This window comes from Arvicola amphibius, chromosome 4 (assembly GCF_903992535.2).
Source record: "Arvicola amphibius chromosome 4, mArvAmp1.2, whole genome shotgun sequence".
In the NCBI taxonomy this organism is placed as follows: Eukaryota; Metazoa; Chordata; class Mammalia; order Rodentia; family Cricetidae; genus Arvicola; species Arvicola amphibius.
The window spans coordinates 64,305,414-64,330,539 of NC_052050.1; positions in this window are offsets into that span (position 1 = coordinate 64,305,414).

Sequence of the window (25,126 nt, forward strand, 5' to 3'; positions counted from 1 at the left end):
AGAATTTCCTTTTATTTAATGAATTAGCTTTAAAGTTCTTATGGCCTGCTTCCTTCGTTTTTATTTATTTCTAATCTTTAATAAATGCTAGTTCTACACTTCTAAGTTTGATATGGTATTTGTTTGCAAATATTTCCTTTTACATGTGTCAAATACAGTTAAAAATGCTAAATTCATTAATGACTTGACTATGGAGTAACAAGACATTCAGTTAAACTCTTTTCTAGATATGTTGGTGATGCTGTTTATGAATAATGATAACCTTTGGATTGGTAGACTAAGCAGACGGCTCTCCTTAATATGTGCCATTTGCAACCAGTCCAGTGAAGACTGAGGAGAGTACAAAAGCTGAGTTTGAGGGAGCAGATGCTTCCTGACAGGTTGGTCCAGGGGGTTTGTCTACCAGCATCAGATTGTGGTCATAGCTATGGTTCTTCTGGAACACCAGTTTCCTGGCTGTAAAATTTGAGTTTCTCAGCCCCCCGCCCCAAGGGCCAACTCCTTATGAAAAATTTCTGAGTTCTATGTATTTGTTTAACTTCAACTATTATCACAATTAATCTATTTAGTCTTTGTAAAGCATATTAGTAAAAGTCTTATAATCCTGATTTAAAGGCAAAGTAAAGAGTAGACTGAGAGAGGAACATGCTCTAGGGTACACAGGGATGGGAGCCAGTGTGCAAACATCTTTCTCAGAATACCATTACTGCTTCTATGACTAATTCGGCCCCCAGTGCTGTTGCAGGTCTCTCAACAATGAGATGAAAGAGCTGCACTGTAAGGTGCTTAGACATCTTTGCTTTGCACACAAGTACATTTTTATGTTATAAAAACCAATTCTAAGGAATACTTAGGACCACATAAGAGCGTGGCTCCTGCCTGTTCTGGGAATCTGGAAATGATGCTTGAGGACGTCCTGTTTTAGCAAGAATTAAACATTCATAGGGCATGGCAAGAGAATAACTGAAGACCGCAGAAGAGGGCTCTTTAGAATTGTGCGCATGCGTGCACACGCACAGACACACACACACACACACACACAGACAGACAGACAGACAGACACACACACACACACACACACACACACACACTTCATTCTCTCCTGACCTATGGAATCTACTCTTATGGGCATTGAAACTCCTTTCTGTGTTATTTGTTGTCCTTTACCTGTCAGCAACCTTAAGTACCTTCCTTTTGTCCTTTATCTGTGAGATCACTTGGTTGGGTCAAATCTGACCAGTGATGCAGAAATCCTCGATGTACCTAGGCATTTATGTCTTTCTCTGGGTTTGGGGATTTCTATCAAGGATATTTCCCCAGTGGGGGTAGGTTATAATATTTCTAGTTCTTTGGAATTCTAAAGTCCCTCTCAAACTTGAATAGCCTGAACTCTTGCTCTCTAAATATGGTCTGAAAGATTTCAAATTTCTTCTTTATTTTTTAGATTAGTATCCCCAATTTTCAGTTCTTTTTTCTGATTAATATAGTTCACTATCCATGCCTTTTTCCATTGCAATTTTTCCCATATGAATGTAGAGAGATGAGAGAGATCAATTACAGTACAAGTGCTTCTTTTCATTCTTCCTTTTTTAATTGATTTTTGAGCTCTATATTTTTCTCTGCCTTCCATTGCATTTTAAAACGTATATTAGTTCTTTGAGAATTTCGTACAATATTTACCAATTGTATCCACCCCCCCCCCCAACTTCTTCCGGATCCATGCCCTTCTTCCCTACCCATACAACTTAGTGTCTTCTTATTTTTTCAAGACTTCAAGTCCAATTTGTGCCATTCAAATATTATATCATGCCCATATCTAGAATGGGACAGATTTACTAGGAGCTGTACATTAAAAAAAAACCTAACTAACTAACTTTCCTTCTCCCAGAAGCTGTGACTTGCCAATGACTTCTCAACCAGGGGTGGGGTTCTGTGCCTACCTCCCCTCTCCATATTAGAATTTGGTCTGACTGGGACTGGCACAGGTCTTGTGCACATCATGCTGTCAACAGCTACTGTGCATTCATATGTGCCTGTGCCCTGCTGTGTCCAGGAGACAGTGTTTCCTCATAGTCATCCACCAACTTTGGCTTTTGCTTTTCCTTCCACCCCATCTTCACCAATGATCCCTGAGCTGTAGGAGGAGGGGGTGGGATATAGATGTTCTATTTTTGGCTGAACATCCTTCAGTCTCTTATCTTGACCAGTTGTAGGTCTTGGTTAATCACCATATGCCACAAACACAAACTTCTCTGTTGAGGGTTGAGTGATTCATTAATTTAAGGGTAAAATGGTAAGTCATTAAGAGTTGGCTTAAAGCCATGTCCACTTAGAAGAATACTAGCAGCTTCTTTCAGAATGTTTGTGTTCTGTCTAACTACAGATTCTTGGCTGCGTAATAGTACCAGGTAAAGGCTTCATCTTGTGGAATACGACCTGAATTCAGTCAACGGGGGTTGGTTACAGCAATCATGCTTACATCAGTATTCACCAGGGGACATGGATTGCCAGGCCAGCAAATATTGTAGCTTGCTGCACAGCTGGGTAAGATGGCAGTTTTAACTGTTCTCTCCCTCTCAAAATTTTTGCTTATTTTTTAATGCCTTCTATTTGTTAAGTTTCTTTGATGAAGTGTTGAAACTTTTCTGTGTTTTTTTTTCAAGTTCTATGTAGTTTTCTTTTTTTTTTTTTAAATTCTATATCTGAGAGTTCTCCTATGCCAATTAATATCTGTTGAATTTCTGGAACCTTATTTGACTTTTAGTAAAGTCGTGGTCTCTTGTAAGCACTGGACACTTGTTGGCATGCAATAACATCAGGACATTGAGGAGTGAAGTTTGGACTCTAGTCTTCTTACTGTCTTCCTAATATGGCAATGTGTCTGTCGGTCCCGAAGTCTAAGCAAGCTCTTTATTTTCGCAGAATTGTAGTGACTTCAGCTCTTTCAGCATTAGTGTTCACTCATGTTGAAGTTCTTAGATGGGCCAGCTGCTGATTTCTAGGCCACATCTGTGGCCTTGAACTCTGCCACCCTGTGTCATATCCTGAGCCAACAGTCTGCCAGGAACAGCACCCCACTAGAGAGCAAAGCTCAGACTGCTATGGGTTTCAACTACTGAGGTAAACTTGTAATCCAATCCCTCCACAACTAGACTTGGGTTCTCTGTCTAAGTTGGAAGTCCACGAATGGAACTTATGTACCTTATTCTCAAGACAGCAACAGCCATACCAATTTGAATGCATGGAACCCTGGCCTAGAAAGATAGAGACTACATGATTTCACCTATATGGAGTCTATGGAAGGAGAATTCAGACACAGCAAGGTGTTATTTGGGGGTAGGTATTGGAGAAGTGGGAAGACTTTGGTCACAGTTACATCATTTCAATTATAAATTCTGCAGTCTAATGTCAATGTGATGAATTTAGTTAATAATGATATATAATTAAAATTTTGTAGATATCAAATATTCTCAGTGCACTCATAAAAGATAATGCTATGGTGTCATGAATATGCTAATTACCTTTACTGTGACAATGTGAACATATATAAAATACATCATGTACTTCAAGAATTGCAACTGTAACGTCTTAAATATACTTGATAAAGAAGGTATTTATTGCCTGGAGGTGGTGGCACATGCCTAAAATTTCAGCACTGGGAAGTCAGAAGCAAGCAGATCCCTGTGAGTTTGAGGTCAGCCTAGTCTACAGAGTGAGCTCCAGGACAGCCAGGGCTATACAGAAACACCCTGTCTTGAAAAATGAAAAAAAAAAGAATAAAAGAGAAACACAAAAGGTATTTATCAAAAGCAACTTCTAAGAGATATACCTCTTCCTTATGTTAGTCTACTTCTGTTTCATATCTTATAGGTTTTATGATCATAAATTTTGTTTTTATAAATACCATAGGCCCCCAAAGGTATTTCATTGCTTGTTTAAAAGCTCTTTTAAAAAATAGGCATGTACTAAGGACCCTTCCAGATGTACCCTTGCAGACACCATTTCTGGTTCTCTTCTTTGATCTGTACATGCTTCTTTGCATCATATTTTCTCTCCTTCCTACCACATAAATAAAGTATTTTTCTTTGCTATTCTCATCACATTCATATTAAGTTAGGACATCATTTGATATTGTTTTATGATTCTTTAGTTCTCTCTCTCTTTCTCTTTCTCTCTGTCTTCTATCCTGAGTCTTCATTTTCTATGTGTTTTATTTGGGGCCAATTCCTAGCTTCTTTTCTGTTGCTATAATAAAACAATCTGATTAAATGCAACTTGCAGGGGAGGATGTGTGTTTCACTTTGTGGGTTACAGTCCATCATTGAGGGATGTTTGGAAAGGAACTCAAGTAGGAATTTGAAGTAGGAAACATCGAGGAATACTGATTGATGGCTCTCTTACTGACTCTCAAGGCTCATGTTTAGTTATTCTTCTTATATAGCTCCAGAGGACCTGCCCAGGGAATGATGCCTCCCACAGTGGGTTGGGCTCCCCCTACATTAATTAACAATCATGATATCCCTCCACAGACATGTCTATAGTCTACCCTGATTTAAGCAATTCCTTAAACAACTTAAGGGAGAAAAATATTTGGCTTTCAACTCCATGTCACAATTCACCATTAAAGGAAGTCAGGGCAGGAACTGTAAAAGAAACTAAAAAGGAACACTGCTTCCTAGATTACTCACAGGTTCATGTACAGCTAGCTCTCTTATATAGGCCAGGACTCCACCTGCCCAGGGACAGATGCTGTCCAGGGACAGTAGGCTGGTCCCTTCTACATCAATTAATAATCAAAACATCCCTTCTCAGGCATACCCACAGCTCAATATATTCTGGGAAATCCTTCAATTGACATTCACTTCTTAATTGACTCTAGGCTTCTTACATTGACAAGTAAGCTAACTCTCTCTCTCTCTCTCTCCATCCCTCTCTCTCATATATATATGTGTGTGTGTGTGTGTGTGTGTGTGTGTGTGTGTGTGTGGTCTTGTCCTACTACAAGTGAATGAAAGAAATATGAATACCTCTATCCATATGTGTAATATTTTATTTGTCCTGAGAATGTAGCATGTAGCATCTTTGGTAGAGGGCTTGTATAGGATGAGCAAAGCTCTGAATCCCTTCCCCAGTGCTGCATAAGCAAAATGTGCTGGTACAGGGTTTTAAGAAAAAAATGAAATAAACAAATGTGTCTTTCTCTATATGTCCCACATCCCACTGCCTATGACTGGCCAGCCATTTATTCTGAGGGAAAATGTTCCCAGATATTGAAATTTCATCTTGATATAGAGCACTTTTCATCCCCAAATCTAATCAGCCTAGCACTGTAGCTGCCTCTTGAGGGAGATATTCTAAAAATTGTCACCCTTCTTCCTGAGAGCATTCTACACAAGCCGGTGCTGTCATCATTACCTTTATCTGATTCAATGCCATAGAAACACAAGTCTTAGACAAACCGTCGATAGAGCACTTTAAAGGTGAGCATCTGATAAATAATTCCCCACCTCCATCACCCACACACATTTTTATGAAGTAAAAGTGGTTTCTGCAGGTTTTTGACAAATGAAGGCGCTGTCAAGACTATTGTGGGTAGAAAGGCGGTGAATACAGAACTGGAGTCTAAGCTGGCCGCATACTGCATCTTAAGTCTCCTTTTGTCTAGTCGAATGTGCTAAGAACCAACTTAGGAAACCTCAGACCAGGCCTCCACTTGGACAACTGCAGCCTGATGGAAATACTGAATGCGATTTCAGGTGGGGGCAGAATTCACTTCTCAATGCCAGGTGCTCACGGTGTTTCTCAACAGTGTTAGGGACCTGCCATTCTCCCTCTCTCCCTTGCATCCCCCCAGTGTACCCTATCCAGACCTCAGTACCATGGGCGCCCATTAGAGCATCTTGACTCTGCCCTGTGGCTGCCTATCATTCACTCAGCTTTCAGATATAAGCGTGGGGTCTGAGCTGCAAATCCCTAACCAGTCTTCTCTTCAGAGACAAAGAAGTGGGGGCTGTGAGGTGGGTGGGGCAAACATGGCTTTTATAAGATTGTGACTAAAGAGGAGACAGACCAGGCATGGATACCCCACCTCCAGCGAAGTTAATACTGTTGCCAGTCTAGCAGCCTGTCCAACAAACTCCACAGGGGATGGGATGGGGAGCTTTATAATTTCCTATCTTGTTTACACAGGACTCCAGCAGGTCAAAATATTTCTCTTAGTGACCCAGAGTCCCAACCTCTGTTGGTCTCTCTGTTTGGACTTCTCTGGCAAATTCCTTGGGTACAAAAATAGGTTATCATCATTAATACAATATTCTATATTGGAATAAAGCTATACATACATACATACATACAGGTATGTATGTATGTACGTGCATGTATGTGTGTACTACATTCATGTAAGTATCTTTCTCTGTGACCTATTGTCTTGCAACCCAATCTCTTACCAAACAGTGAGTTTGCTGGGTCAGTTAGTGAACTGCTAGAATCTATTTCTGTCCCTCTGCACTAACGTTCCAGCTACACTCAGCCATTGCCCGGTTACTGTGGATTCAAACTTGGTCCCTAATGTACACATAGTATGTGTTCTGCCACTGAGCCACATCCCACGCTCTAAGGTTTTTGTATTTTTAGAAGAACTAATATGCTCATTTTCATATCTAACATGGAATGCAGACCGATCACCAATTCCCTCTCCTAACTGCAGGATATCTGAGCATGTGGTCCAAAAGAAAGCTACTTCTATTATCTCAGTAATAGGCCAAGCATTTAACCCCAGATGTTACTGCTGAGCTCAACATATGACCAGGAAGTCACATGACTGTAGACTTTACAATTAGACTCTCTTCCAGGATTATAAATCTTGAACATAGTGTATCCAAGATGAAGAGAAATTCATGTCCACTCATTCGTGTTATAGTGGATGCTGGATGGGGTCGGGTCATTACATGATAGTTGAATATCCTATATGTATGCTTACAAGTTAACTATTATTCTACTTCCTCTCAAGAACATGGGTCCAGAGATGCACCAAGATCTCAGGGAGTAATATTTAAACGCCCTGGTTTGCACCAGTTGTCTCTAGTAACTGATCATAGCATCAGCATCTTGCTGGGTTTAGAGTCCCATCCCATCTCAGGCACATTTTCCACAGTTAAAGTTCTCATAGCTAGGGAAATAAATGATAGTTTTCACCAAATGGACAGTGTTCCCTGTGATTGCTGATAAAGTCAGCATAGCACACATTGAGCACCCTCAGTTACCGGGGCAGTTATGAGACACCCCTGATCCAGCTCATGTCTGATGATGTTCCTTCCTCATGATCTCAGCCACATGACCTCAGTGCCTAGTAGGAAACTGAAGTAGTGGTCTAGCTTCATTTCTAGTGTTAGGACAAACCTATCACCAAAAGCTGCCTAGGAGCAGGAAAAGTTGGTTTGGTTTACACTTCTAGGTAATAGTTTGTTCTAGGAGGATGGCGTTTGTTCTTCCTGGCTGCCCAGCTACCTTAGACCTGAAATAATCACACAGAAACTGTATTAAATCACTGCTTGGCCCATTAGCTCTAGCTTCTTATTGGCTAGCTCTTATATATTAGTTTAATCCATTTCTATTAATCTGTGTATTGCCACGAGGCTGTGGCTTACCGGGTATAATTTCTACCATTTGTCTGCAGAGGCTCCATGGCGTCTCTCTGACTCTGCCTTCTTCCTCCCAGCATTCAATTCTGTCTTCCCCATCTACCTACGTTCTGCCCTGCTATAAGTCCAAAGCAGTTTCTTTATTCATTAACCAATAAAAGCAACACATAGACAGAAAGACCTCCCACACAAGTTCATCACTGAGGGAAATCAGGGAAGGAACTGGAAGTAGAAATTGTGGAGGAACACTCCATGTAGACTTGCTCACTCACAGGCTTGTGACCACCTAGCTTTCTTACAAAGCTGATGACCCCCTGCCCAGAGAATAGAGCCACTCATGGGAGAGCTAGGCTCTCCCACATCAATTAACAATCAGCCAATCTCTTAACACAGGTAAAATCTGATCAATCTTTTAACTGGGACTCCCTTCTCAGATGACTCTCAACTGTGTCAAGTTGACAGTTACCACTAAATAGGACAAATAGTGTCTGCTTACAAGGAAAATTCTTATTGTTTTCCATTTCCAATTCTACAAGCTGCCTGACAGCCTTCTAAGAAAGACTTGATTCTTACTTCAGTTGACAGAAATAACATTCTGTAACTTACAGCCAGAGAGTCATCATGCCACACATCCTTACCCTGAAGTTAGCAGGGCTGAGAGCTGCACTTCTATGCCATACAGATGATGAAGCACATCTAGGGGTGTTCAGCTGTTCAGTATCCTAAGACGACATGGTGGATTTGAGGCAATGTTAGAACTACAACTTACCTCTCACCCTCTAGCTCTCTATATCATTACACCGATGTCAGCACCTTGTACGTCATCAATGAGGACTCAGTGGATGAACCCTGATAGTTCTAGTCTGGGATGTCACAGAAGCTCCAAGAGAGATGATCACAAAGAGTGTAGGTGGGAACATGATAATAGGAAAGTAACAACCAAGACTGAGAAGGGACAATGGAAAGACCACACTCAGCCAAGCCACCCCTGGACATCTGAAACTCTAGAGCTATGGACTAATATGCATCCCACCCAGAGAGAGAAACCCTATCTTGGAAAAAAAAGAAAGAAAGAAAAAAAGAAAGAAAGGAAATAAGAAGAAAAAAGAGCATCCCACCAAAGTGGAATCCTTAATGCCCATTGTGACTACATTTGAAGACAGGCCCTATGAAGAAGCCATAAAAGTGGGTTCTAGGATGCGGGGAGGAAAAAACATGGAGTCTCGGTCCTGCTTGTGAGCTTCAAGCACGATGGCTGTGGCCTGGGTACCTGCAGGGCAGCTGGCATCAAGGCCAGGGTAGCACCCAACTGCGTGATCACCCTGATTCTGAACAACAACAGGATATCCAAGATGAGTCTCAGAATATTCCAGTATTTATGGTGCCTCAGAAATCATGAACCAGATCAACGGCTCCTTGCAATAGATATTTGCATGTAAAGCTGTTTGGGGAAAATAATACACTGTGTTACACACAGCAGATTGCAATGCCACTTTAGTAGAAAGATGGGAAAGATGGCAGAATGGATTAGCAGCATGCTGAGGAAAGGAGCGGAGCTAGAGAAGCGCTGGCACGAGAGGGATGGGAGCCCAGTCATGGTGGACAAAGGAACGTGTCTTTCCACATAAAAGGTCCTCGGGCTGCAAGGGGGCTCCGCTGCTTGCCTCACTCCTTCACTGCCCTCCAGGCAAGTGCCGCTCCTTGGCCTGCTGACCCCGTTGGGTGCTACTTATGCTGCTAGTCCTGCTGAAGGGAGGGGGGCACAGGGCAAAGGCTGATGTACAGCAGCCTGGAGCTCATGCAGGTCCGGCCCAGACACACTGACTCTGAGCACCAACAAGATATCTGAGATGAAGAATACATTTTCTAGATTAAGACTCCTCTGGCTCCTTGGCCTTGAGAGGGAGGGAGGGGAGGTATGGGTGGAGGGGAGGGGAGGGAAGGGGGAGAAGGAGGGGAGAGAAAGGGGAGAAGGAGGGGAGGGAGGGGGGAGGAGGAGGGAAGGAGATGGAAATTTTTAAATATAAAAAAAAATAAACCATGAGAAAAAAAAATATTTTAATGATTCGTGCTGCCCTTGTGATTCCTCAAGCACTGCCCACAGATTTGATTTTGAGGCAAGATCACTCACTGGCTGGAACATGGGAATTCATCTAGTTTTATTTGGTTTGAAAGCCCCAGAGATCCTCCTGTTGTCTCTGCTTCCTGGCACTGGATTTATTTTAAATGTGCTACTTGACTTGATATTTTTTTGTTGGGGGTGGGGAGGCATTCCAGGAGTCAAACTTTTGTCCAAATGCTTGTAAGGCAAGCACTGTATTGACTGTATTGACTGAGCTCTCTTCCCAGCTGCCATTCTTCCCTTTTCATCAACTGTCCCAAGACTGAATGTAGCAGAGCAAGACTGCTATTATGTATCTGTCTATTATGTGTCAGGGACTCTGGTAAGATCTACAAATGCATTTAATCTTTGAAAAGATACTATTATTGACACTCCACACCAGACAAGGGAGGGAGGGAGAGAGAGAGAGGGAGAGAGGGAGGGAGGGAGGGAGGGAGGGAGGGAGGGAGAGAGAGAGATTTGCCCAGGAAGAGTAAGAGACAAAGCTAGGATGTGAAACTGCCTGTATCTTATTCTTGAAATCCATTCCCTATTCACTAGCTGAATCCCGGTAAGCCGTGCTGATTTCTCAAGTGTAACAAAGTTCAACATCTGTTTTGAAAATGCCTAAAAAAATCAAAATGCTACTCTTTGATCAGATTAAGCTTTCATTTAATCAACTTGGGTAGCAGCAGTAAAGAAATGAGAGCTTGGGTGACAACCATTATCACCTCTGACTGTTCCAGAAATAAAAATAAGCCGGGCAGTGGTGGCGCACGCCTTTAATCCCAGCACTCAGGAGGCAGAGGCAGGCGGATCTCTGAGTTCAAGGCCAGCCTGGTCTACAAGAGCTAGTTTCAGGAAACTACAGGGAAACCGTCTCGAATAAATAAATAAATAAATAAATAGCAAATAAATAAATAAATAATAAAATAAATGCATGTTATAAACGGTTGTCCTTAGGAGGCACCTTATCTCCTCTAACAAATTTTGCTAAGTGAATCTTTCTTTTTACTTTTTAAAAAAGAGTTTATTAATTTTATTTCATGTGTATGGATGTTTTGTCCTTATTCATGTACATGCACCACATACATACCATGCCTACAGTAGTCAGAAGACATCGGAGCTCATGGAATTGTATGATGATCCAATTAATAAATTTCTTAGCTGTACTCCTTGAATGTTTCTTTGAGAAATTTGGGTAAAGTTATATTTTCGCACCTAATTTACTATCAGATGCTAGCTTTATGATTTTTCTGTATTATCAAGGGTATCTATCTCTCTATCATATCTATCACCATCTATCTATCTATCTATCTATCTATCTATCTATCTATCTATCTATCTATCTATCTCTGTTACTATTATCAGTGATCTATCAACTCTCATCTCTATTTTGCCATCAATCTATCAATGTATCTTAATCTATACTTTCATTTCCTTCCTTCTATTTCTGTTATCTATTCATTGATATCTACAGATATCAATCACATTGGTGGTGGTGGCAGCACACAATGATAGGATTTGCTTGAAGGAAGAAGAAGTAGGCTACACCAGCCCTGGCTAGACATTTGTAGGTGGACAACAATGGCACACACCTTTAATCCCAGCACTTGCGAGGCAGAAGCAGGCAAATCTCTGAGTTCAAGGCCAGCTTGGTCTACGTGAGTTCTAAGACAGTCAGGGATACACAGAAAAAGCCTGTCTTGAAGAAACAAAACAAAACAAAATATATGTTACTATCTGTTATTATACTATTCATTAATCTCCACCATCTACCACTATTATCTAGCTATTTGTGGTATATATCTATGTATGTATTACGTCTGTCATCTATATTCTATAACCTATCTACTGATGTCAGTTTCTATTACCTGTCAATCATCTACATGTCTTTCTCGTCCAGCTATCATCAGTCTATTATCATTTATTTTTGCTATCTGTCTCTATCATCTACGTATCCACATGATTTTATCATCAATCATATCTATCCATCCATCTGTCTATCCATCTACCTATTTTTTAAAAAATATTTATTTATTATGTATACAATATTCTCTCTGCATGTATGCCTGCAGGCCAGAAGAGGGCACCAGACCTCATTACAGATGGTTGTGAGCCACCCTGTGGTTGCTGGGAATTGAACTCAGGACCTTTGGAAGAGCAGCCAGTGCTCTTAACTGCTAAGCCATCTCTCCAGCCCTATTTTATATTTATTATAGCCATCTACCTATTATATTTATTATCTATTCTCCATCCTCTTATCAAATATAATGACATAAAACCTTTAATCATGCTAAAGATTTCCTGATATGTTGTCTCAGGTCATAATGATGGTGTCAGCACAGCATCATCACCCTAATCCATGTGTCTCAATAAAAAATAATTATTTATAGCTTAATATTGTTGTTGCATAATAGTCCTCATTTGTACTATTGTGATTCGAATTCTTGAGAATGAATTAGTAGCAGAATTGTAGGGCTGAGAAATGTGCTCATTTGGAGGCTTCTAATACATACTGAGGATGGTAGGGGCACAAACCAATTTCTGTTCTCAGCAGAGTAGGGGAAGTTTTTATTCCCTGCACCATTGGCATTATAATTCTTTCACTATTTCCTCTCCTGAGACATAATTAGACCCCTGTCCTACTGGGCCTTGAGCACAAAATGAGCACTCTGAAAAAGAAAATAACAAAAACAGAAAGAATAAATCTAAGCAAATGCATACACACACACATGCACACACAAACACACACACATATATATACACCCACTCACATACATATGTATATACACATCCACATATACATGCATATAAGTACATATACACATGTATATGCATATACACACCCGCATAAATCATGTGCACTCACATGTGTGTATACATGAACATACACATACATGTACACACATGTACAAATACATATGTATACCTGCACGTATACACATGTGCACACCTAATCATATACTTACACACAAATATACATGTACACACACCTATATAGACACACATAAATACACATGACATGTAAACTCATACATGAATATGAACACGAATGTGATTTTCTTCAGTAACTTGTAAATTTTACTCTTTAGCATTACTGACATCTTTTTTTTCCCTCAGTTCATTGTGCAAACCATTACCTCACTCTTTGGATCTGTGCTGTCATTCGCCTCATCTTGAATGTGAGTTGTGGCTCATGTGACATATATGATGTGTATGCTCAGTAGGCTTTAGCAGTCATCCATCAAACTCCAGGCACTGACCAGTATTGAAGAAAGAAATAGGTCTCAGGTGGCCTGGCGTGCTGTGGGCTCACAGCTCAATGACAGATGGTCGCTGTAACCAAAGGCCTCTGGGTGTGCCACGGCTATAACAGAGGCATAAAATTCAATGATAGAATAGAAATACAGCAGTAGAAATATAGTGACAAGAAAACGGCGGTGACAGCATGACTCCCACTCTTAAAATTAACCCTTTAAATACCCAGGATGCACAGTGTGGTACTTGGATGGCTTTACAGGTCTTATTTCATTCAGTCAGCACTATTTCAGTATAAAGTGGGCCATGTCCTTGTCTGTTTTCATATGTGTATACTGTGTGACTTTTGCTTGGGAATATGAACAAATATCAACCCACCCCAGACAAGCACCAACAGAGCAAAGCAATGTCTCCATCTGACTCCCGTCTAGTGAAAAGAAGAGTTGAATAGGGGTTACTTAGAGGAGCGTGGGTGGCCCCAAAGCAGCTGTGTTACTGATGAACTCACTTCTTAGAGAAGACTATTCATAAAAACTGCACCCCAACCTCTCTGCCCACTTGAAGGCATCTAGGCTGGGTAAGAGTCTTCTCTGGTCATCAACAGTGTGTGTGTGTGTGTGTGTGTGTGTGTGTGTGTGGGCGTGTGTGTGTTGTGAATCTTGTAAGTTTCAGGAGATTCCTGGGACTTGCAGGCTTTGTTTCCTTCCTGAACCTTGTAAATTTCCTTTAATTCTCAAAACTGAGTCACTGTCCAGTAAAGGAGGTTTCAGTTCAGAGGAAATAATGACAGAACAGTATGAAAACTGGGGACCAGTTTAAGAAACAACCTAGAATTATTGAGGTTGGAGGCTGGTGAGGAGGCTCTTTGGGTGCAGGGCTTGGCTCTTGAGCATGAAGACCACTGTTTGTATTTCTAGAACACACATAATACTGGACATGAAAGCTCATGACAATTATCTGTAAGTCAATAGACCCATCCCTGTCATTTTAGAACTCCTTCAGAGATACTGGAAGCAGAGATGGGGGATTCTGGAAGATTAGGACCATCTGGCCCGAAATACACGGTGGTGAAGATGGAGAAACTGTGTCCTACAAGGTAGATTGTGGGGACCAACCCTCAAGGTTGTCCTGTGATCTCTGCATGTGTGTTGTGGTGTGCGCACACACACACACACACACACACACACACACATACACACACACACACTAAAATAAATGCTTAAGATTATGTGGGTAGAGAGTGTTGGAAGAGTTGGGAGAACTTTTAAAATATAAGGCATGAGCTTGCGGGAAGCATTTAGCCTTTCTGCCTCCAGAAGCTGAGAGAAAGGGTAGTCCAGGCTGGAGCCCAGTAATGCCCTTGGAAGGGGCAGTGGATCAGGAAGCAGAAGGGAAAAGCTGAAGAAAGGACATGTGACCATATAAGGAAGCTGGTGTTTGCTTTGGGAGGCCTCAGATGTAGACGCAGCTGTCTGGATTTAATACACTTGCAGTAGAGGGGATGCTGTATTCTGATGCTTTTGCCAGATTGAGAGATAAGAACAGAACCTTAAGTGAGTTTTTCTCCATTTGTTAGTTCATTCATTCATTCATTCATTCATTTGTTCATTTGCTTGTTTATTTACATATTCATCAGTTTCTTTGATATTTGGTTTTTGGAGACAAGGTTTCTCTGTAGCCTTGACTGTCCTAGAACTCACTCTGTAGTCCAGGCTAGCCTCAAACTCACAGAGATCCACCTGCCTCTGTCTCTGGAGTGCTAGGATTAAAGGCATGTGCCGTCACCGCTTAGCTTTCCTCATTTCTTAAGTGAGGCCCTTCCAACGATCTCAGAGGTGTTTTGTGTAGAAAATCAACTTAAAGTATAGCCATGTATCTATGCTTCATTTTGACATCATGTAAGCAGAGATAGGAGCCCAGAGACAAAGCTTCCTTGAGCACCACTGGTTTGCTCATGACGAGAGCTCAGCCCAGATGCTCCAAGCTCTTCCTACCATCTTACAGAGATCTTTCCTCCCTTACCAGTTCTTAGGTCCTCATGAATATACTGACACCCAGCGCAGAAGGGAAATGATATTTAAATGCATATGCAGATTCCTGCCATTGTTCCCTTGCTATCTTTACAGTTTATTAACTCCTGTGTAGACACAGTACCTTGTGAGGGTGGAATGCATGATTGATTGATTAAATGATGTTTTGACTAAATGTACCATACCGAACCAGTGTTTCCGCATTCATCCATTTGAACGAGTAAATCATGAATATTGCCAGGATGGGTGGTGGCCCATTCTCTGATGCCTGTGTCGGGGTTCACAGGGCTGTGTCTGGGTCTCTAGCCAATACCAGACAATGTGCATTAAGACGGACAACACTCAGCACGTTGCTAACCGAGGAAGCTATTTACATTTATATTGGTGTCTATAATCCTGTTGGGATGCAGCTCATTGTAATTTATGATGGCCTTTGCTGCTTTTCAGGAAGCCACAATGGGCACCAATTTCACTTGAGTTTCTTAGCAGGAACCCAGCCTCCATCAATACTTGAAGGAATGACAGTTATTCAGAAGACTCACGACCTGATTCTAGCTAATATGTTGTGATTATGCATATTAGAGCCAGCATCAGAATGCTGTGAAAGAATTAGCTAACAGCTTCTCTCTGGGGTTAAACCTGTCTCCCGCATGTGTCTAAGATGGATAATGGGCAGACTTCATGGAGGATGAATTGTATCTCCTCCACACCCATCAGAAGTCACTTATAAAAGGAGCACTCTAGTGGGAGTCTGGGGCCTATACATGATTGACAATAGTTCCCCCGGAAGATGGAGAGGTTATAGGACATTAGGACCTTGACATAGCCCGAACATTGGTTTGTTACGGGCAGAGCAAATAAACCCATCTCTCCAATGTGAGGTGCAGACCTAGAGAACCGGCGAAGCAGAAACCTAACTAAGGTTCACTTGAAGCCAGGTCTTGTGATGAGACAAACTTCCCTTCCAAGGCATCGCGCTGAAACTAATCTATTCACTGTAAGTCACTGGTGTTGCTCGTCTTCTCTTCCTCTGAAGTCACCGCCTTAGTTCTCGCCCCTGTAATGTCCTCCTAGATCCTCTTGGTTTTCACAGACCTCCGGCACTATAGGAAAATACTGAGCGGTAAGGAGGTAGGTGGGGCTCTGTCTTAGCAAAGCAGAACAGAGGGTTGTATTAGTTAGCTTTCTATCCCTGTAAAGAAATGTTTGAGTCAGTTGATGTCGTTTCATCACTGGGGATTCTAATTGGAGATAAAGAGGCCCCGTTGATGACCGGCTCAGACGAGGGCTGCACCAGAACCCAGATCGCCACAAGGAAAAGGCCAGGGTCTGGTGATCCCCTGTAAGGGCAAGTCTCTTATGAGGCTCCCTTTGCAAAGACACACACACACACACACACACACACACACACACACACACACACGCCTTTCAATAGGCACACTGGGAACATGCCTCTAACTCATGGCCTTCTGCTTGTTGTCGTCCTTTGTTTCTTTCTGTGCTCCTTTGGGTCTTAGCACATCCACTCCAACTTCACACGTGCAGGGAGTCCGCGGAGGAGTCCTCGGGGCCAATGCATGTGTTAAATTGACCCTCAAAACAGAGAGATCTGGTCTCATCCATCCATTCTGCTTCAAGATGGTCTTGCAAAACATTGGTTACTTTCTAACCTCTCCTGGCCTTTGTGGAAAATGGAAAAAAAAATAACGTGTGTGTGTGTGTGTGTGTGTACTTGCACATTCATGTATGGTATATATGTGTCCTGCACACAAGTCACAACCTGTGCATAGAGGTCTTGTTGACCTCAACTGTCAGGCTGTTGAGACCTTGATCATATGGTAGTTCTATTTTTAGTTTTAGATTTATTTATTTATTTAATTTCTCTCTCTCCCCCCCTTTCTCTCTCTCTCTCTCTCTCTCTCTCTCTCTCTCTCTCTCTCTCTCTCTCTCTCTCTGTGTGTGTGTGTGTGTGTGTGTGTAAGCAAGCATGTTCCCCAAAACACATGTGGAAATTAGAGGACAACCATGGCTTGTTGGTTCTTTCTAGCTGCCTAGTTTGAGACAGTCTCTCTTTGCTGCTAGACTAATTGACCCCTGAGCTTTGGGGTCTCCTGTCTACACCTCCTATCTCACCACAGGAGCTTTGGGATTACAGATACTTGTCCCGTACCTGGGGGAATCAAACTCAATCTGTCCCCCCAGACTTGTATGACAAGTACTTTGCCCACTAAGCCATCTCCCTAGTCTAGAATTATTAAGATATATCTATTCACAGGGTTACCGGAAGAGTAAATGAAGAAGGCATTTAGTGACCCCCCCCCAGCAGGCCTGTAAGTAAACACAATCTTTTAATAATAGAGGGAAGGAGAGCAGCATACTGTGGATGATGCAGCTGAATTAGACAAGGCTTCTGTCTGGAGGAAGGAGTCTCTAGCCTAATGGAGTCAAGTGGAGTCTCCTAGAAACTGAGAGAAAACAAGCTGCTGAGAGGCTAGACATTTTAGAGCCTGTGACCTTGGATCTACAGTCTCGGAAGATATCATGCAGTGATATGGAGCAGGGTGGCAGTAAGTGAAGTTTGATGATCACATCTTCTAGACACTGTTTTCCTCCCGCTGTCTTGTACGAAGCTTTCTCTCTTGCTCCCTGAACAAATATCTGGCGGCTGCCTGTGAATGTGTATCCCAAAACAGTGAATGGCACTCACTATTAATGCAATTTGTCCCACATAAATATGCCAGAGGATCTCCATGTGACACTATTGCAGCCCACACTCCCTGCCGGTGCTGATATTCCTTTGTCGTGTTTTCTCATATCCTCTTCACCCATTGCTATACTGCATCTCTCTTCCTTGAATGATTTATTCTGAGCCAGCTGAAGGATGATAGTAGGGACTGGAGGGATGGCTTACTGGTTAAGCACAATAGCTGTTCTTGCAGAGACCTGAGGACCTGAGTTGGGTTCCCAGCACCCATGTCAGGCATAATTCCAGATCCGGGGTATGATGCCTTCTTATTGTTTCCATGGCACTTAACTGTAGTCCAAGCTTACATGAGCTTGCAAATACATGCACATGCACGCACGCACACACACACACACACACACACACACACACACACACACAAAGAGAGAGAGAGAGAGAGAGAGAGAGAGAGAGAGAGAGAGAGAGAGAGAGAGAGAGAGAGAGAGAGAGGAATATAGACCTATATAAAATAATGAGCATCAAGGAATTACTAAGCTCCTGTGAAACAGGAGCATTTCGTGGGGACCATAGCTTACTCCTTGTAGTGCATTTTTTAGGTCAGCATTGTTGTATTCCAACTTCAAAGGTTTGTAGATTTGGAAATTGAAGTGGCCCATTTGTCTGTATTTCCAGGACAGGTACCTACGAGCATGGCACCAAACCCTAGGCATTTGAGATATCTAAAGAGGCATTCCTTAATTTCTTACTCATTTTCTACCCTGGGTTATTTGAAAGCTCCATTACACATGTCCTTACCAAAGCACCCAAGCCTCAGAAGAGGCCTTAAATCTTGTCTGCTGATGAGGTGAGTGATGAATCATAATGCCTAGTAATATACTGGTCTTCAATACTCACGCAAGAGTGGTACCTGTTTATGTTTGTTGTCCTTCAGCAGAAACCATAGGTTATAAGCCCACAGATACATCTCCTTGCTGGAAATACCCACACCTTTACTATACACTGATGAAGAACTTAAAATATTCAGTGAACAGCAGTAGCTGTATTACCAAAGTCATCCAGGATTGCCTAGGTCTAAGCTTTTTCTTAGGTATACCTATTTGCTTCTCCTTGCTAAGGAACAGATAATCCTTCTCCCAATAAGATATTTGACAAGCCTATAAATGATTTCTTCTCTCAAGTGTTCTTGCTTTTAGTGCTAAATGCTTTTGTTTCTGTATTTCCTTTTATTGTGTTTGTTTGTTTGAAACAGTATCTTGCTATGTATCTCAGGTTAACCTCTAACTTCAGGCTCTCCCACCTAAGCCTCCCCAGTGCTGAGATGACAGTGTGTTCCACAATTCATGGATCAAATATTTCCTTTTCAATCCATTTATTGTGTTGTGGAATAGAATATTTGTTTAACTATGGACAGATGTGTTGCTGGACACCGGGCAGTGTTGTCACAAGCCTTTAAAGCCAGCACTTGGAAGGCAGAGGCAGGCGTATCTCTGTGGGTTTGAGTCCAGACTAGTTTATAGAGCAAGTTCCAGGACAGAACTCCAAAGCTACAGAGAAACTCTGTTGACAGAGGTTTCTGTCCTGCCCTGTCCCACAGCCATTGAGTCTCAAAGAAACACACAGAGATATACATTAATTATAAACTGGTTGGCCTATTAGCTCATGCTTCTTATTAACTAACCCTAACATTTTAAATTAACCCATAATTCTTATTTGCATTAGCCATGTGGCTTGGTAAAATTTATCAGTGAGGCATTCGCATCTTGCTTCCTTTGAGTCTGGGTGACAATTGCAGATTGAGCCATTTCTCTTCCCAGAATTCTCCTATTCTGGTTGCCCCGCCTATACTTCCTGCCTGGCTATTGACCAATCAGCATTTTATTAAACCAATGTAAGTGACAAATCTTTACAAGATACAAGACCATTGTCCCATAGTAAAACCCTGTCTTTAAAAACCAAAAATAAATAAATAATGTGTTGGTTTCACCTTGCCTGCCTAAGGCACCTAATTATTGCTCTAATTAAACACTGAAGGGCCAATGTCTAAGCAGAGAAGGGATAGATGGGGGTAGCAGGCAGAAAGAAAAGGGAACCAACCAGCCTGCAAAGCCTACCTGCCCGGTGCCAGCCAGTCAGGCACAGAAGAAGCAGGTAAGCAGGGTGACAGTATGAAGATGAGGTAAACTTGTCTCAGGACAGCACACAGATTAATAGAAATGGGTTAATTTAAGTTAAAAAGAAAACTAGATAGAAACAAACCGAAGGCCAAACATTCATAATTAATAATAAGATGCCACATCATTATTTGGGAGCTGGTTGGCAGCCCAAAGAAAATGTCAACTCTACTCTTGTATGAAGGTATGCATGCATTTGAATTCTCATGCCATAGTGCATACGTGGAGGTCAGAGGACAACTTGTGGGGACCATTTTCTCCTTCTACCCTGTAGATTTCAGGTTCCCAGCCCTTATCTGCCGAACAATCTCACTAGCCAAAATGTTTGAGCCTTACTGGTGAAATCTCAGATTCCATAGGAAATGACAATAAAGAATTTCAGGCAGCGTTACTTCATCTTTGGATTATAGAATGCAGGTCTCTGTTTGTGGGAGATAAAGGACATCAGTCTTTAAAATGACAGTGAATTAGTCTGTGGCCTTTGGACTGTCCTTTGTAAATCTTTACCAGTCCCTGGTGGGGGTGACTCAGACTTGGAGTTTTGCAAAACAGAGTGAGGCACTAGACACTTGAGATGCGGGTCTTCCGTGCCATACAGCCACCCACAGGCTAGGCAAGCATGGTCACATTCCTTCCCGTTCTTGCAGTTCCACCTCTGTATACTCTCTGCTGATGGGGTTGTTTGAAATGCAGCTCCTATCACACTTTAATGTGTAGATAGATGCATGCCTCAGGGTTTGGTTAAAATGCAAGGTTTCGAATCACTGTGTCCGGCATGGGTTGACAGTTTATATTTCAAATAAACTTGTAGATAAGGCTGACTCTGTAGGTCTGCAGGCCATATTTGGGGCATCCACACTTGGAAAACTCCTAGGGTCAACTCTTAGTTGTCAACACATCTATACTTGGTGGCTATTTTAAGCAACGAACTATACTAGGGGCTATTGGTATTAAAGCAAGGGACCAATTTGTAAGGACATTTGAAATGTTCTCTTGCAGTAGGAAGGAAAATAGACACAGATTTCAAAGCTTCATGGAAATGGATATTGAGGTTTGTACAAGGAAAAGAGATGCTGTGAAGGTGGGATTTATTGTAGGTGAGATGGATATGTAGCCATAATAAGATCACAGATACTGAGAGAAACTGGGTAGCTGCCAGCTTCTAGCTGTATAAAGGGGGGCTCCCTACCCCAGGGGATACGGGAGAGTTCCTTTGTCCTGGAGAAGTGAGCTGAGGGTGGAGGAAAGAGTTATTCTTATCTGTGACTGTGAATACATCTCACACTGTGCTGCATGCTCCTTGACTCCTCATCTCTTGACTGGCAGCACCATGCTTATAAAAGATTCACCGGTCCTGGCTGGAAGCCTGGCAGGTAGTCCCAGCAAGCAGAATGCTGGGGAACGTAAGACAAAGGGGTCACCCTTGTCCCCACTCAGCTCCCAACAGGCCAAGTCAGTGAGTCAGAAAAGGAGAAGCATGTGGGTGGATCTAGTGGCCTCTGCAGTGTGGTGACTCTATGCAGTGAAAGAACACCTGCCCATAGTGACAGCCACTTGGAGGAGACAAGACTGTTCCTTTATGACAAGACAAAAAAGTGACCTGATTTACTGGTTATGAGAAAGGGGACAGAACCATGAAACAGGAACCAGCCAGGAAGGCATTCTTCCTCTGATTCATTGAGGGACTTATACAGAACCAGCTTTTCTCTGATGCTAAAGTCGATTACAGCAGAGTGCCCTCAGCAGGCAGAGGAGAGAGCTGGCTCAGTGAGCTTATGACTTGCATGAGTCAATGCCTCTCTGAGATTCAGTTTTTCCATCAGAGCTGTAGCAAGGTTGGGCACAGTTTCTTGAATGCTATTTAATGATAGGTGTCTGCAATTAAGGTCCGAGTATGTTGGTATAGGTGTGTAAGAATGAAATAATGGAACATTTTACTTTGTGTATGAGCTTGAAAATAAGAAATATACGAAGAAGTCTGAGGACAGTTTCATAGATCTGTATTCTCAGCTCTTGGGAGGTGGAGGCTGGAGGAGTTCAGGACCATTCTTGGTTACATAGTAAGTTCAAGACTAGCCTGATTGACATGCAGCATGAGACCTGTAAAAAGTCAAAATGGAGTCTGTGAAGAATAGGGGTGGTTATCAGGGATCAAAAGGACAAATGTTTATCAATAGGTACTATACCAAAATTATAAAATGAATAAGTTCTATGCATATTGTAGTAGCATGGTGGCAATCATTGGCATTATTGTATTTGAAGATTTGAAATTTGCTATGTAGAAAATTCAGTATTTTCACTGTACACAAAAGGGGTAACCACGAGTGGTAGTGGATATGTTAATTATATTGAATATGTTAATTATTTCACAGTGCATATACATAACAAGCATTATATGGGATACCTTATATATTCATATATTTAATTTTCAATTACACATTTATGAGATTGGGACCAAAGAGTACATGCTTAGATTTTAATGTCCAAGCTCATTCAAGGTTCAGTCAAGGTTACCCCTTCCATTTACACCACATGCCACCATTGCTGGTTCCTGTCTACCAGTAGATTTGGGAGCCCAACTTGTGAAGATCTGAGAACCTGCATGTCTGTCTTCACCAAATAATAAGGAATCTCCTGTCTTCATTCAAGGAATAAGCCTTCATTTTCTTTCAAAGGAAGCTTGACTGTCAAGTTGTCATCAGTGCAGCCATCATGGTCCCCTACAGGCACTCTTTGACCATCTTAGAGCCACTTTGACCATCTTGGTACCTAGATACATTTTTGTCACCTTTTATTTTTCTGTTATATGTATATAATATATATGTATACACATATTATAATACTTTTGTTTAAGATATTATGTTTATGCAGCACATTTAAAAATGTAATGCATAATTAAGAAACACAGATTAATAGTCATCTATAATAATCAAACTTTTAGTCATGTTAGTTAGATTTTCTAGATATACAGAGATATAGTTCAGTTAGATAATCTTCAACATTTCAAAGACCTACAGAATATGGCATTTAAAAGCTTTTAAGAATTTAGACTTTTCTCTACAGTGAGACATGTCTGCTTCTGGCAGCATCAATTACTTCAGAGAGGTTGATGAGCATTTCAGAAACTCATTATGAAATTTGCCTTCAATGTGACAAGGCTAGCCATTTGGGCAAGAAACTACTCTTGCCTGGACTACTTGATAGTATGCTATATGAACTGGATGTGCAGGACGCATAGAACAGTGAGTCCTGAAGTTTCCAAAAGACAGGATGGTTCTTTAGGGTTCCTGCCTCATAGAAGAAACTGTCAGACATTCTGCAGGACACAGAAGAAAGCACTGATGAACTTTGCCAGTTCAAGGCAGAACAGATCTTCAAATTTCCTGCTTCACTGAAAAGCCCAGCTAGCTCAGTTAGTAGAGCATGAGACTCAATCTCAGGGTCATGAGTTCAAGCTCCACATTGGGTGTTATTATACAGCATGAGATTATGCTTTCAATTCCTGGTTGCCCAGACCCAAATAATCACATAGAAATATATTAGTTACAACAATGTTTGGTCAGTGGCTCAGGCGTATTCCTAGCTCGCTCTTACATCTTAAATTAACCTATTTCTATTAATCTATGTATTGCCATAAGGTTGTGGCTTACTGATAATATTCTGGTATCTTTCTCCTTCAGAGGTTACATGGCATCTTCTTTAACTCCACCTACTTTCCCTCTATATCTCTGTTCAGATTTCCTGCCTGACTTTACTCTGCTAAGCCACTGGTCAAAATACCTTTATTCATTAACCAATAAATGCAACACATATACAGAAGGACATCACACATCATATGTGTAGTATGTATGTATATGTGTTCATATGTGTGTATGGGTATTTGTGAACTTGTGTGTACAGGCTTGTGGAGGTTAGAAGTCGATGTTGGGTGTCATTACTCAGCCATTCTACACTTTATTTATTGAGGTAAAATCTCTTGTTGAACCCAGAACTTGCTTGTTAAACTAGAGTCTAACTGCTAGATAGTTTGCCCCCGGAGATCCCGGTCATTACTATCCATGTGCTGGGATTGTGTGTGGGTGGTTTGCCGCAGGCACAGGTTTCTATATGTGAGTGCTGGGATCCAACTCCTCTAACTCCTCTTGTATGGCAAATACTTTATCTACTGAGCCATCTCTCAAGGCCTCTTGTCTCCTATGTATGCAAAAGAGAATGAGTCTGTGCTTACACAGGCCTCCTTGTGTGTGAAGTCTTCCACTTGGCCCATAAAAACCATAACCTCTGACTCTGTGAAACTTGGTGATCCTAGTTTCTTCATCCTGTATTTTCTACATCTCAGTCTGCAGGCCTTTCTTCCTGTCTTTGGACATCCCAAACCTGCTCATGTTTCAAAGAATTCATCTCGATATTAGTAGTTAGAATATTCTCTCTCCAGAAGGGCACATTTAGATGATGGGCAAGCTCAGCCAATCACCTTGTTTGTGGGGTGTGTCCCCCCCAGGGCCCCAAATAGCCTATAAACCATCATTGTGCACTTGTTTTTTCCTCTTTGTTTTTCCTGTGCTCCTCGCTGGAACTCAGGTTTTGTAAGTTCTCCTTCTTTCCTTTATTAAAGAATATTTTTATATTAAAGCTAGTCTGGTTAATTCCAACTGCCAATCAACCACGCCCCTTCATTTAGAGTTTATTGACATTTGATTACTGGCTCAAACGATACCATGACCATCCTAAAACATGATGACTGAGACATTCCCTCCCATGTCACCCCAGATGTGGACAGATGCTCTCTTCACACCTGCTTCTTACCTGAAACTTGGGTTTGCTTCCTTTAAAGCATTTATCTCCACCAAATGTCAGTTTTCTGATCCTTTGCCTTTAGGGTACTCTCTTCTCTGATCCTCATCTCCTACAGTACAGCAACGACTGTCCTAATACCAAGAGCAGCATCTGCCTCATTTCCATTTCTTAAAACCAAGAATGGTTACTGTAGAACCATCTGCCAGAAAAAAGTTGCTGGGTAATATAAGAAATGACCTGATGAGGTGGCTCATGTTACACAAGTCTGATGGCCTGAGTTTGATCCCTGTAGCCCACATTTAAGAACTGTAGTCATCCCCCTCCTGTGGTCTGAAAGGATTCAGAGGCAGGAGAATCACCTGGAAGCTCCTGGTCCACTTAGACTTTAATATACAGCTGGGCAGAAAACAGAGAGACCCTGC